This window comes from Lonchura striata, chromosome 2 (genome assembly GCF_046129695.1).
Source record: "Lonchura striata isolate bLonStr1 chromosome 2, bLonStr1.mat, whole genome shotgun sequence".
Classification (NCBI taxonomy): Eukaryota; Metazoa; Chordata; class Aves; order Passeriformes; family Estrildidae; genus Lonchura; species Lonchura striata.
The window spans coordinates 98,997,967-99,011,220 of record NC_134604.1 but is presented as its reverse complement, the minus strand read 5'-3'; positions in this window follow the sequence as shown (position 1 = coordinate 99,011,220).

Here is a 13,254-nt window from a genome sequence, read left to right as displayed (position 1 = left end):
TCTTGCTTTTGTGCCTGTGGCTCTTCTAGCAGTAACTCCCTGTGTGCAGTTTCCAGCATTCAAAGAAGAGATTGCACACCTGCATGTGGTGTGAAATTTCTCTAACACCATTTTGCTATGTTTCTTCCTAAAAATTTCACTTAGCAGATGAAAATAGCAGGCAGCCTGGATATATAAATTTTATTATACATAACAGAAGAGGGACTGTAGCAGCTCAGAACATGCAGAACTCATGCTTTTGTAAATGACCCAGTGATGTCTTTAAGATAGGAAAAGGAAAGGTCTGGCTTGTACTGAGAAAGCCGAGACAGTCCCCAGGTTTAGGTGTAATTCACACCATGAGGTGGTACAGTGATCTTACATGATGATGTTTTATGCCTGCTCTGATTCTTGTCTGCTAATAATGGAAGAAGGAGCTGCCAGAGCAGAAAGGACAACTTTTATATCAGCTCTATTGGCAATTTCTTTGCATGTAACTCTGCCTTCTTTTCTCTTTTCAAGTCCTTTTTCTTTACTACTGAGTTGTTTGTGATATATAAAGAAAGAAAATTTATATATTCTCTCCCCCATGTGCATCAACGTGAGTGTTGTGCTGTGTTCAAGGACTGTCAAATGTCACGTAACCAAACCAGCACCAGTCACGTGGTGCTGAAAAGCTCTGCTCATGTTTAGCACATGCCTTTCCTGAGCTCAAAACAGATGTTTCCCTTGACAGATTCCCCTCTGAATAGCTGAAAATAAAGCTGTGTAAAATTGTGTGCACTTTGTTTCCTTCTTAATTGGCTTTGTTTGTTTGTTTGGTTTGGTTTGGTTTTTTGATTTTTTCATTGTTAAAAAGCTTTAGGTGAATAAGTACTTTTACAAAATGAAAAACAGCAAATAGAAGTTTCTGAGTTATTGATCTATTTCCTCTCCAAAATAAATTATGGTAAATAGCTATTCTTAGGGCTATGGCTTTAATGAGAAACACTGCTGTAGCTGCATTTTCCTTTTCTGTGATGCACAGGCCCTGAAGCTGATTTGCTCTTAGGACTGGGAATGTCATCCTTTCTCATGACTTCAATATTCCTGATGCTCAGCATTTTTCTTGCAATGCTATTTAGACTGACACAATAATAATAAAAAAATCATATGCCTTGGCTTATCTAGTCGCATGTCAGACTGATTTTAAGCACACTCATACAGACAGAAATGTGTCTCACTAAACAGCTGCCTAGGATTGTTCTGACAAACTGTGCTGCTGGGTGACTGGGATGGTCACTAAAGGAAACCTTGTTTTTAAAGCATTGACAGGAAAACTAGTTGCGAGACAGAATTGCCATCTGTTTCCAGTGTTATGATGCTATTTACATAGAGAGGGATACTTAGGCTTGAGCAAGCACACTGTACTGAAGCAAGAAAAAAAAAAAATAAAATGTTTGCATGCCTGGGGAAAAGGACGTTTTCCAATAGAATAAATTAGTCCTGCATCTGTGGCACATATTTCACTTTGCCTTAAACAGAAACAGATACTGTTTTGAATTATATGAGATGTTTGCAGGATTATATACAAGTGTTTCATTATATAGATGCCTTGAGAGCCTACCTAGAACAGAGGCTAGACAATGTTAAAGGTATACAGTAGATATTTATTAAAAAGGCCTTCAAAGGATACACCTTGGGCAGAACAAGAGCCTGGCTGAGGCTACACTCAAGATGGATGAGCTAGATGGGTCATGAGTTTTGAAACTTTTATGAATTTTGGTCCATTTGGTCCACACTGGAGTTAATTGTCCAATTACAGCTTCAGGTTTTGAAGTCCCATCCTCCTAGATTGTTTTCCTCAATTCACTGCTGTTTATACTTTTTGGGCCTGAAGCTGTGATGGTATCCTTGGTTCTCAGGCTGAAAAAGGATTGTTTGGCCTGACTAAACTGTGCAGAGAACTTGATAACACTTTATATGAAGTTCAGAGTTATATACTAATCCAGTGCAGAATCTGGATAATATCAAAGTTAAGGCATCAGTATGGGATTAATAACAGAAAGGCTTGGGGGAAAATATGAAGGGGTTAAATATATTTTTAGCTGCCAATATTTATGCTTTTAGGCAATTTAGCAAAATTGGCTTTAGAGTTGTTTGTCTGCAAAATTCCTTCTTCTCCTGCTTAGAAATTCCTTTTGAAATTTTTGACCATGAAGGGCTCTTGTATCTCTCTGTCAGTAGAAATGCATCTACAATAAAGGCAGGTCTCTTTTCATGAGACTCATTGCTGTGATAACTCATATGGATTCACTTGTAGGACAGACCAGACGTGTACAGCTGAGCAGGAAATTCAGAAGAGTTGAGCTTTGCTGCATGTCACTGCCTGGCCCATGGCTGCAACAGGCTGGTTTCAGTGCCCAGCATCTGCTGGGATGCTGGGACTGGCCAAAGCTGCACCCTGACCAAATATCCTCTGTTGTTTTCCTGAACTGAACCGAAACTTGAAATTCCTGAAATATGAACCTCAAATCCATCAAACAGTGTTGTAAAATCATCTCTCGTTCTTCAAAAGGCATGGCTTTCATTTGACATTGCCTTTGAAAGTGGCAATGTCAAGGTACATGAGCTGATACTCTAAACTGTGAATCATCATGTTAATAGCTCCACTTACCTTTATTGATTTGATTATATGGAATTACCATAGATAGAAGACCAGGATGAGAAGTTCAATTGCATTCCTGGATAAACACAGGCATCATACACAGAGGAGGATGCTGAAGATATTATCCAAGTTTAAAAGAAGCTTAAATTCTGTACACAAACACTCCAGAAAGGATCATATTATCAGCTAATAACTTCTGTTGCCAAATTTTAAACATATTCCTCCTACACATAAAACATCTACAAAGGTGATGACCATCTTATATTCTTGGATTGATTTTATAACTGGCAGTGCACGTGAGTCAGTCTGTTCCCATTACAGCTCAAACTTAAAATAGCTTGCTGTAAATAATCTTTTATGCATCACAAAAGCTCGTACAATTATTTAAAATTGATTCATCTCCCACACTGACATTCAAAAAGCTAAGATAATTTCTGGTGTTGTCTGGTTCTCTATGAGGGCATGTCCAGAGAAATTACTGAAGACCAACATTTTTGAGGTAACTGTTTTCTTAGGGCCAAATTCACCACTTGTGCAAATGGGGCCTTTTTCCTTCAAAATCAGCTGAGAATTTCTGAGCACAAAATGTTAATTAAAAGTTTTACAGCAGTCCTGTGTGTTCCCTTTTTAAGAGGCAAAATCAAGTGGTCCATAAAGGTGGTATTCCTTGTCCCAGTCCTGTGGGCACAGCAAGGGATGCCTTCCTCACTCAAGGAGGCATAGCTGATGAACCAAGCTGTTGAAGTGTTAGGACAAGCTCAACAATGTAGTGAGGGAAAAAAGCCCTACCATTCCCTCTTTCTTGTATTAGATGCAATTTTCTGTCATAAAAGTTAATTCTATCAGTCATGACCTTTCAGGAAGGAAAGGAAGATGTGATCTTTCAACACCTCTGTGTTCCCAAACACCCTGGAAAGAGCCCACATTTTACATGTCTGGGACACCAGCTTAATCCTTGCCATGTTGAAGGCCTACAATTCCACTTGTAAGGTGTCAGAGAATGCAGCTGTAGCTCCTTCACCCTGCCCAGCCACCTCTGCTTACAAAGCAGAAGCACTGTGGTGATCCCATGTGCTGCCTTCTCCATCACTGTGCCTGTCCACAGTCCCAACCTGTCACCAGAAACAGGTCAACAGGCACAGAGTAGCCTCACTGAGAAAAAACTGTCTAATTATAAGTGGAGATGCAGGTAACCCATTGAGCTGCACCCATCTTTAGCCACTTTGTAGTTGTTTTCTGACTGGGGTGGAAAAGCAGACATGAGAACTGATAGTATCTGACTGCCAAATCTCAGCAAAAAAAGTTTGTTTCTTCACAGCTATTTTGCCCTTCTGGGGGAGTGTGAGCATATTTACTTTGTGGGGAGAGCAAAAGCTGGGTAGGTGGCAGACATGAGAAGTTATCTTCCTGAACATGTAATAAAGACATTATTTCTTTGGTAGAAAAACATAAGAAATGCTGTAGTGAGAAGAACAGATTATAGGGCAGTGACAGAAGAGGACCAGTCACAAAGTGGGACCATAAATGGAACATGTGGGCATGAAATAGGAAGGAGGATGTTTGCCCTTCTAGTGCCAGTGAATTAATGGGTACAGTAAATTTATGTCTTGCAGTCACCTTTCAGGGAGGAAATCAATTGTCAACAGCAGGAGCAACAACAGAGTCACAACAAATCCATTCAGAAGACCACAGCAGTGACTTTAGCTGAGGCTGTGTTTTCAGCTGGTGGAGAGTGTTCAGCAGGACTATCACAGCATCTGTATTCAGCAGTTCCCTTCAAGAATTCATGATGGAGTTAATATCCACGTTATTGCTATTTCATGAGATTTCCTCCCTCAGCTGCCTATGTGGACTCAGGAAAAGCTCTGTGAGGGTTCAGAGACAGGAAATTTGGCTGTTGGGAAAAATCCTCCATTTTCAGAAAATTACTATAGAAATATTTTCCTAGATCCTCAGCCCACCAGTGTGGTGGAACTGGCATGCCCTGTCCCTGGGGAAGCCCTGGCTGTGCCCTGATGCCACTCTGCAAGTCTGCTCTTGCTGCAGCTCAGGGTGGGTTTTACCTGTGCAGGTGGGGGAATGACTCCAGGACCTCCCTGGGCTAGAGACAGGCATGGCATGGTACATCTTGTGACAGTCAGGATAGACCACAGGAGATCTCCATTAAGATCTTGTTTCACATGGAGGAGCTTCTAGTGATTCTCCCCTTCTATGGACCTATACTCCAACTCTCTCCCTGTGGATTACCTAGGAATTGAGCAAAACCAACATAGCAATTTCTTAACAAAGTTGAAGGAGTCATGAAGCCACTCATGCATCTCATTCATCCTAATGGGATTATTACCTCCTGAGTTCAGAGATAGCATCTTAAGTAGAATCATTATGAGCTATTTCACTTTTGATCACTTAAAAGATGCATCTATCTCATCCCATGGTATTGAGCTGCCTCTCATGTCTGCACATGGTCTCAAGCAGAGCTGCACAAAATCACATCTTTCCATCAGACAATTTAGATGTAAGTGTATCTTATGAAGGAGAAAATCAGTGTTACTCTGCAAATTTAGCATGTAGGCAGTATTAAAGACATCACAGTTAATATCAGAAAAAACAACATATACAGACTACTAAAAAACTCTGCTTTCCTTTAGGGGGTTTTCTCCTGCTTCTCTTATTTTATTTTAATCAGCATTTTAGGTGTCTAGAGCACAGAAATTCTCTGTCATCTTTGCTAAATCTAGGCTTTTGCTGCAAAGACAGACAAATCTTGTCAGATGAATTAACAACAAACTCGTTCCTCCTGAGAGTGAAAAGGAATTTTCTTGATAATAAGAAAGGGCCTAATGTGGTTTAGGTGCTATAATCTATCTTCTCTGTCTCGAAAAGAGCCCAGGCCTTATGTAGATTCCTTGTTGTGTTTGCCATTTGAAAGTCTCAGAACAAAAATAACATCTACAATATCATTAGCTACTGATATTAAAGCACCTGAATGGCTCCCTGTGTAGGAGGTGGCTGGGAAGACTCAGGTTATAGTTACATGTTATGTGCTGCACTCACAGGTGGCTGGAAATCCATACCAGAAGCTTCACTGGTGATGCCCAAGTATGACTCTATGAGATGAAAACATCTGGAATCATAAAAAATTAATCTGCAAGTAAACAAATGTAGATGTGATTGTAGAATGTTCTAGCCAAACATGGCAGTTCCTCTGAAGAAAACAGAAAACATCAAATACAAAAGTGGTGACTGATTTTCAGTTTTAAGTGTTATACAGATATTTTTCTTCTTATGATAGGCACATTGAAAGATTTGGATTGGAAGAGACCTTAAAGATCATCTAATTCCAATCCTTCTGCCATGGTTAGGGACACCTTCCACTAGACCAGATTATTTAAAGTGCCATCTAACTTGGCCTGGAACACTTCCAGGGATGGGGCATTCACAACTTCTTTGGGCAACCTGTTACAGTGTCTCACTACCCTCACATTAAAGATTCTTCACCTTTTTCCTTTTGCTCACTTCTGTTGTCTTCAATTACTGTTAAGGCCCCTCTGGAGGTGTCCTTTGATAAAAGTTTTTGCATCTCACAATAACAGCACTCCTCTTGTTCTGGAGTGGCCTCTACTTCCTCTGGAGCAGCCTTTCTTCCTTGCTCTGTAATGGTTCTTCATCACTGTGGGGTCACACACACACACACACACACACACACACACACACACACACACACACACACACACAAAAACACACAATTCCCAAATGCAATTTTGTGCAGTGACCAAAATTGCAGTCACTGCAGTCCACCCCCCTGGCTCTGCTATGTCATTCTCTAAGGCTCCTAAAATGAATTCTGAACACTTCATACTTGGCTGTCTGCAAATCAGACATCTGTGTTTTTCTGAATGTTTTTCAACAGGTGATCTGGAATGGAAATAGACAATTTTCTCACTTAATGTTTCTTATTGCAGTACCTCTTGTCACAAGTTACTTTCATAATGTCCCAGCACACACGTAGCAATATGTGAGTGTGAATGCATTGCACTAGTGGGACAATGTTCTAGGTCAGTGTACAGATTGAGATGCACCAGGAACTCCAGCCAAACTGTTTTTCCAAACCTGTAGGTGAGGATGCTGAAAGATGAAAAAGCAGATTGGAGTGTTATTCAACTGTGTGTGTTGAATGGAGATGTAGGGATAGATGTTAACTGACTATGTCTGTTGTTTTGCTACAATGAATTACTGGTTATGGATAGACCAATGGACTAGATATCAACTCTGGTGTTGGGATGATATGCCTCTTTTGCACCACTTAGAAGATCATTTTTGAACTCCACTCAGTTATCAGGGAGGGAAAAGCTTTAACAGAGAGGACATACCAATTGTTTCTCACACACACTTTTTCAGAGTCTTCACAAGCTCCTGCATGTGATTTACAAGAGGCAGCAAAAAGTCTGACTTGTCCAAGACTCTCATTTGGATGTTTATTTTTAGTTCACGGGAAGCCCTTTGACCCAGAGCCTGTCCTAGTGAATCACTGCTGTACAGCTGTGATACCTGTGTGGGGTCTCACGCTGGCCACACTCACCCTTTCCCAGGAAGTCCCTTCTGTGTCTGTTTCCCCAAATCCTTCCATTTCCATCAGGGTGCACAGTCCACTGAGATCACCGATGGCAACATATTTTAGTGCACACTTAAAATAAAGGCTGTGTTTTCAATGGATTCTCTGAATTGGGATTTAGGAACTCAGCCTGTCCCACATTCCACATTAGAAATGCTGTGATTTTACCTCCAGTTGCAGACATATTGATTTCTACTTGTAAGAGAAAAGGAGAATTGATTAGGAGTGGAATGATTGCAGAGTGAGCTGCACACGAGTGAGGTCTGTGAGCGGGAGGCTGGAGGAAAGCTGCAGCCATTTTGAGACACTCGGAGTCTCTTTTCCCCTGAACTGAGTCTTGAGAAAAATAAACGTTCTTATTTTAATCAAGAGGTTTAGTGACCTTCTGCTGCAAGCCTCACAGCCTTGCAGTTGTGAGAGTGTGATGGCAAAGACTGATGACTTCTGTGAAAGCACCTGCTGCTTGGGCACACTGTGCACACCATTCATGTTCCACTGCTGAGGCACCTGTCGTGTTATGTATTGATTTTTCTTTCATTTGTCAAAGGCACAGTTTATGTATGGAAACTAATCCTCTGCTCCCTACAGGAAAAAGAACAAAGATCCTTTGTTCCAATGAGCTTTAAATGAAAATCCAGAGCACCTAGTTAGGTACCTCAGCTCCCTAACACTGCAGCCCGTGCAGCTTTGTTTCTTGTCCTGCTGACTGCTGAACACCGTCTGTCTGTCTGTCTGCCTATGACCCTCTCAAAATAGGACATAGAATGCATCTGTCTCCTGCCTGGTGTCTCTTGCAAGAGCTTGGGATTTATGATGTGCTGGTGTACAAGCCACCCCTCTCTGACAGATAGACATACCAACTCTGAAAAAATTTCAAAATTTTTGATCATTCTCTATGTAGCAAACACAGGAGATGTAGATATCTGGACCAAACCACTGCAGATTTCCTTGTTTCCTTATTTCCTTTTCCTCAGTGGGCCATGGTTTTTCTCATGTTGACTGTAAAGCCCTGTGCCATTCCCTGCTTCTCCTTCCCTTGCTGCTGGCCCTTTTTTTCTTTTTCAATTTCTTCTTTTACTCCTTTCATTCCAAAATGCTGAATTTCCCCTCTATTCTCTTGTCAGGTGAATTCCTAATCAGCCTCATTGAGCAATTCTGCCCAGCAATGCATTCCCTGACTTCAATCTTTTTGTAGTTCAGAGCTGAAAAAATGCCTTCCCCAAGACTGAGACACAGCTTTGTCCAAAGTGTGTCACATAAAAGGATGGTTATCAAAGTTTAATGACCTCATTAGTACTCATTTGCAGAGTCCAAAAGCACTTTCTGTGAGATATAGATCCAAAGAAGAGGGAAAGGAAGCAGTAAAGGAGACTCATTTTCAAGATGACTTATAGCCCCATCTGAGCATAGGTGAACTGTCTTTAGCAGACAACAGTAACAGTGCTAATCATAGATAGTTTTCTGCATTGCCTTGCCAATAGTCCTGTGAACATGTATATAAATACACATTATATATGTATATATAGACATTATATATGAAAGATCAGTGGCAATACACAACCCAGTTTAAAATATGTATTTCTCCAGTTTCAGATGACAACTAAAACTTGAAAACTTATGGATTTTTGATCTTTGTGCAGGAACTCATGGAGGAGCACTCAAAGAATGACTCCTACAGTGAGAAATCTGTCCTTAGGCTGGACCATGAAACATAAACATCAAACTCACTGTCATAATTTGAATTCCAGTTGTGTATTTCTAGGCTACTGTAACAGCTATTTCATTGGTGTGGAACAGAGTGGAGTTCAGGGGTAGGTGTGGAATAATTGGAAGTCCTGTCTGGTGCAATGTGTGGTCTTGGGAAGAGTTCCTAAAGACCCTGGGGTTCACTGGGGAGGTTCATCTCACCTAACCTGAAGGAACTGAAGTGTAGGTGCCCTAAGACCTACTAAGTTTCTAAGGTCTTCTCTCTTGTCAGAAAAGAGAAACGGGTAAAATTGTGCTGCAAAAATCATAACCAGCAAGTTCTGGTCAGAACTTGTGTTCTTCTATGAACAGTAGAAGAGTAGAAGAAATGTGTTAATTCAGGTACAATATAACAGTGTAAAGGCAGAGAAAGTCATAAGGTAGGTGAAAATAAACCATGTTTGTTTTCACCATTTGTATTTCAGAGCTGAGTGTCTGAGAAAACAGGAAAACAAAACTGAGAGTCATCACATCTGTATTTAGTATAAGGAGCTGGGGTTTTTTTAGAGAAGAGCCATGAGAGAACTTTCTGAGATGGTAAGCTCAAAATGCAACACAGATGGGGAAGACAGGGCAGCTAGTCCATCTACTAGGTCAGCTGAGACCCTAAGCACTTTGGAGAATTCTATTATGATGTTTAATCATAATTAATTGCTCAATTTTACTGGTATATATTTTTCCTGCTTTGTAGCCTTTGCCTCTCATTTTTCAAATGTTTCTTGCTTTATTAGAATAGACTTCTTAGTTTTTATTGATGTTTGAAATTACCTCTAACAGTCATACAGTGCTTTACTACTCCAGGATTGACTAATCTAAAAATAGTATGGTGTCTTCTGGTGGAACAGATGCAAATAACTCACTTAAAGAGCAGAGCATGCAAGTCATCATGGGGTTTAGTACTGTCAAGACTCACTATACAAAGTGAGAAAAATGAGGTTAAACAGCATCCTTCTGTCACAGCACAGACCACAGAAAGGCATCTGCTGCCCTTCTCTTCTGACCACTTTTGTGACATCAAAAATTTTCCCATCCTATACAAAGACAAAACAAGTCTTTCAGAGGCTGTCACAACACATGGGAGAGACCCTTTTAGCTGGTACCACAGTATTAAGAGTACTGAGAGAGGGTACTGGGTGGTGAAAATCAAGGCATTGAGCTGACTCCAGATGAGCAAGGGCTAGATTTGCCATTGTCCTCTTCCCTGGTCAGTACTGTTGCTGAGTCTCCCCAGGTGGGATCTATGTCTTGAGCAGTGGAGTCTGTAAAAACTTGCCAAAGAAAATTGATTCAAATTGCAACCTCTTATGAATATTTGGCAGTGTTTGTTGTTGCTGTTGTTGTATCTGTATCTCTTGAAAGAAAAGAGCTGTACTGAAAATTTAGTGACCTGACCTAGTAATTGTTGTCATTTCTGTGGAATCCCTCAGTGATCCTGGGGGATAATTCAGGAAAGAGAATTGGTTTGCGAAGAACCACAGCTCCAATGGAAAATCCTCAGGGATCCACACTGATAACGGGCTGACATGATGTTAACTGCTATGCTAAAATGAGAAATAACAGTCCATATCCATCGAGTTTCAATTGCTCCCCTTTAGAGGAAAGGACCAACAGGTATATATGTCTTTCTGTAAGGCAGGCTTTATGGTCTCCTATAACCTAGCACGCTCAGCTCTGCTCGTTAGTGTACAAAGGAAGAATACTGCCTTCTGCAGAGAAAAAAACCAAACTGAAATAAAATAGTGAATGTCTATAGAATGGGTTGTATGGGAATTCAGACTAAATGATAATAGTTGTTTCTTGCTGTCACTGTTTTGCATTAATGACCCTGAAAGTGACTTCTGAGTGTGGCATTGGAAGGAGAAACCAGGATGGTCTCCTAGAATTGACACTGAAATTGACACTGGCAGCTGCACCTCTCAATTCTTTGAGGTTCATGTTTCAGCTGTTACTTGTGGAATCAGTTACTTAGTAAGTACATACATGCCAAAGAAATGCTTAACAAGGTGCACATGGGCACTTGTTTACCTCCTCCATACGACAGACACAGCCCACATGCCGTTTCTTTTCTAAATACAGATTTTATTTTTTTTTTTTTTTTTTTGCCAGCAATGAGAAAGAAGACTGACAACAGCATCCCTTGTAAGAAACCTTAAACAGCTAAGCAGCTTTATTAATTACTTAGGGATTCCCTAGGACTGTTACTAAGGTAACAGGAGTAGAAATGTTTGAAGATGGCTGAATATGCTGTGTGAGCTGGAGAATACATGCCAACTTAGCAGCAGCATCCTGCATCCTGAGTTTTTACAGTATTAATGTAGAACATAAAAAGTATGTTCATATGTGCATGTACTCATGAAAGTGCAGAGCCCACACAGCTCTATAAATCCCCAGCTGCATCTGCTGAACACAGAAAAAAAAATCTGCTTTGGCTTTCAGGAAGACGTAACAGGAAAGGAATTTACAAAGTGCAGGGCACAAATCTCTTCCCAGCTCTACAATATCTTTATTTTGATGGCTCATTTAAAATGTTTTCTCCTTCCTCCTTACCAGACAGCACTGACCCAAGACTAGATTCCCACTCCCCAAGGCTCCTCTCAGAGGTGGAGCCACCCACACTGCTGCCTGGCTCCCCTGTGGTACCCACCACTGCTGACTTTGCAATGTCCCTGTGCTGAGCAATGCTGCTGCAATGGGGGAGAAATGCTTGGAGTTTCATGCTCTGTAGAACATGCTCTGTAATGCATTTTCTAGTCACAACTGGGGAAAGGCAGCAAGAGGTGATTAAGGTACAGAATATGCCCTTGAGGAAGACACTGTTGACCTGTAGGTAACTGTGGTGCATTTTATGGTGTGGGAGAACAACTGTCTTTAGTGACATCCATGCCAGAATTTTACCAAAGTTAATGCCCAAGTAAGTTAACACAGTACATGAAGGTAATTAGAAATTTTGTGCACTTAGAAAGAGAAACCACCTCCTCACTAATTGGTAAGGTTGCATGCTTAGGAGAGAAGAATTCAAGATAAAACTAAGGAAATGCATAGCTCACAAGACTGATTTGGGATAAAAATCTTGTTCTGTGTTTAATGACACATTTCTAGTGCTTTGAGTTCCTCCCAGGGACATTATTTTTTCTCCTTCTGAGACGTCTCTCTTTTCTCCAGAGCTTTTGCACATACCTCACTGCCCCCTCCCTGTCTCTCACTTCTGGCAAACCTCTGTGCAACTTCTCCAACTCAAGTCTACAGCTGTGCCAACCCAAAGGCTAGAAAGAACTCATGCTGATTTAGTAATTTTTTATTCACAGACATTAATTTGCTTTTTATCATGTTCCCAGCAGTGACCACAGGGAGTAACTCAAATTTCCAAGAGGAACCACTCAAACCCATGAATTTCCAAGAGGAACCACTTAAAAACATGACACTTTCAGGGCTTTGTAGTGTGAGACACTGAATACGCATAGCTTGCACTTGGCATTTCACTGGATGCTTATGGCTCAAAGTGTGCAAGAAATAATTTCTTCTGGTTTATAGACATTGCCTAAAAAAATAACTAAGAAGCCTTCTGGAGGAACTGAAATAACTTCTGAGAACATCTTTAGGACAAATTGTGGAAAAAATCAGTCTGAACAAGACAAGTCTGGAACAAAAAGCACTGCTGTGATTTGGAGAGAGTTTGATATCTGTCAATTCTCTTTGAGAATGTAGTCACAACATTGCTTTGTGTTACTGCATCTGTATTTTCCCCCTAAAATTGTTTCATTTCTGTTGTTGCTTAGTTCTGCCTGTCTTCTGGCAACCTATGGCTGCTGTTGCTCTGCTAAGTCATTGAATACCTTAAAACTGTTTGTTGGATGGTGCTGCTATCATATAGGTGTACACATAGCCCAGAGAGTTCATTATAGCACAGCAAACAGAAAGATCTTCATCTTCCTTTTGCTGTGTCTTCACAAATTACCCACTTCAGGCATATTCAGGAGATATGAGCCTTATTAACAAGACATAATCACTATTGTTTTGAAGAATCTGTCCCTTGTGTGGTAGGCAACCAAGATGGAGAAGTGTAACTGTCTTACTTCCCTATTCCCACAGCAGGCATTGTTCTTTTATAGTCTTCAAAATTTGACAGGACAAAGCCTTGCAGGAAGAATAGAGGAGTGACAGGGTTTCATCCTCTCTTCCAGCTCCACTTTCCATGGGTGCAATTTTTTTCCCATTGAGCAATCCTTGATCTCGTGATCTTATTTCTTCCTCCTGAGAATTTAAAAAGTCA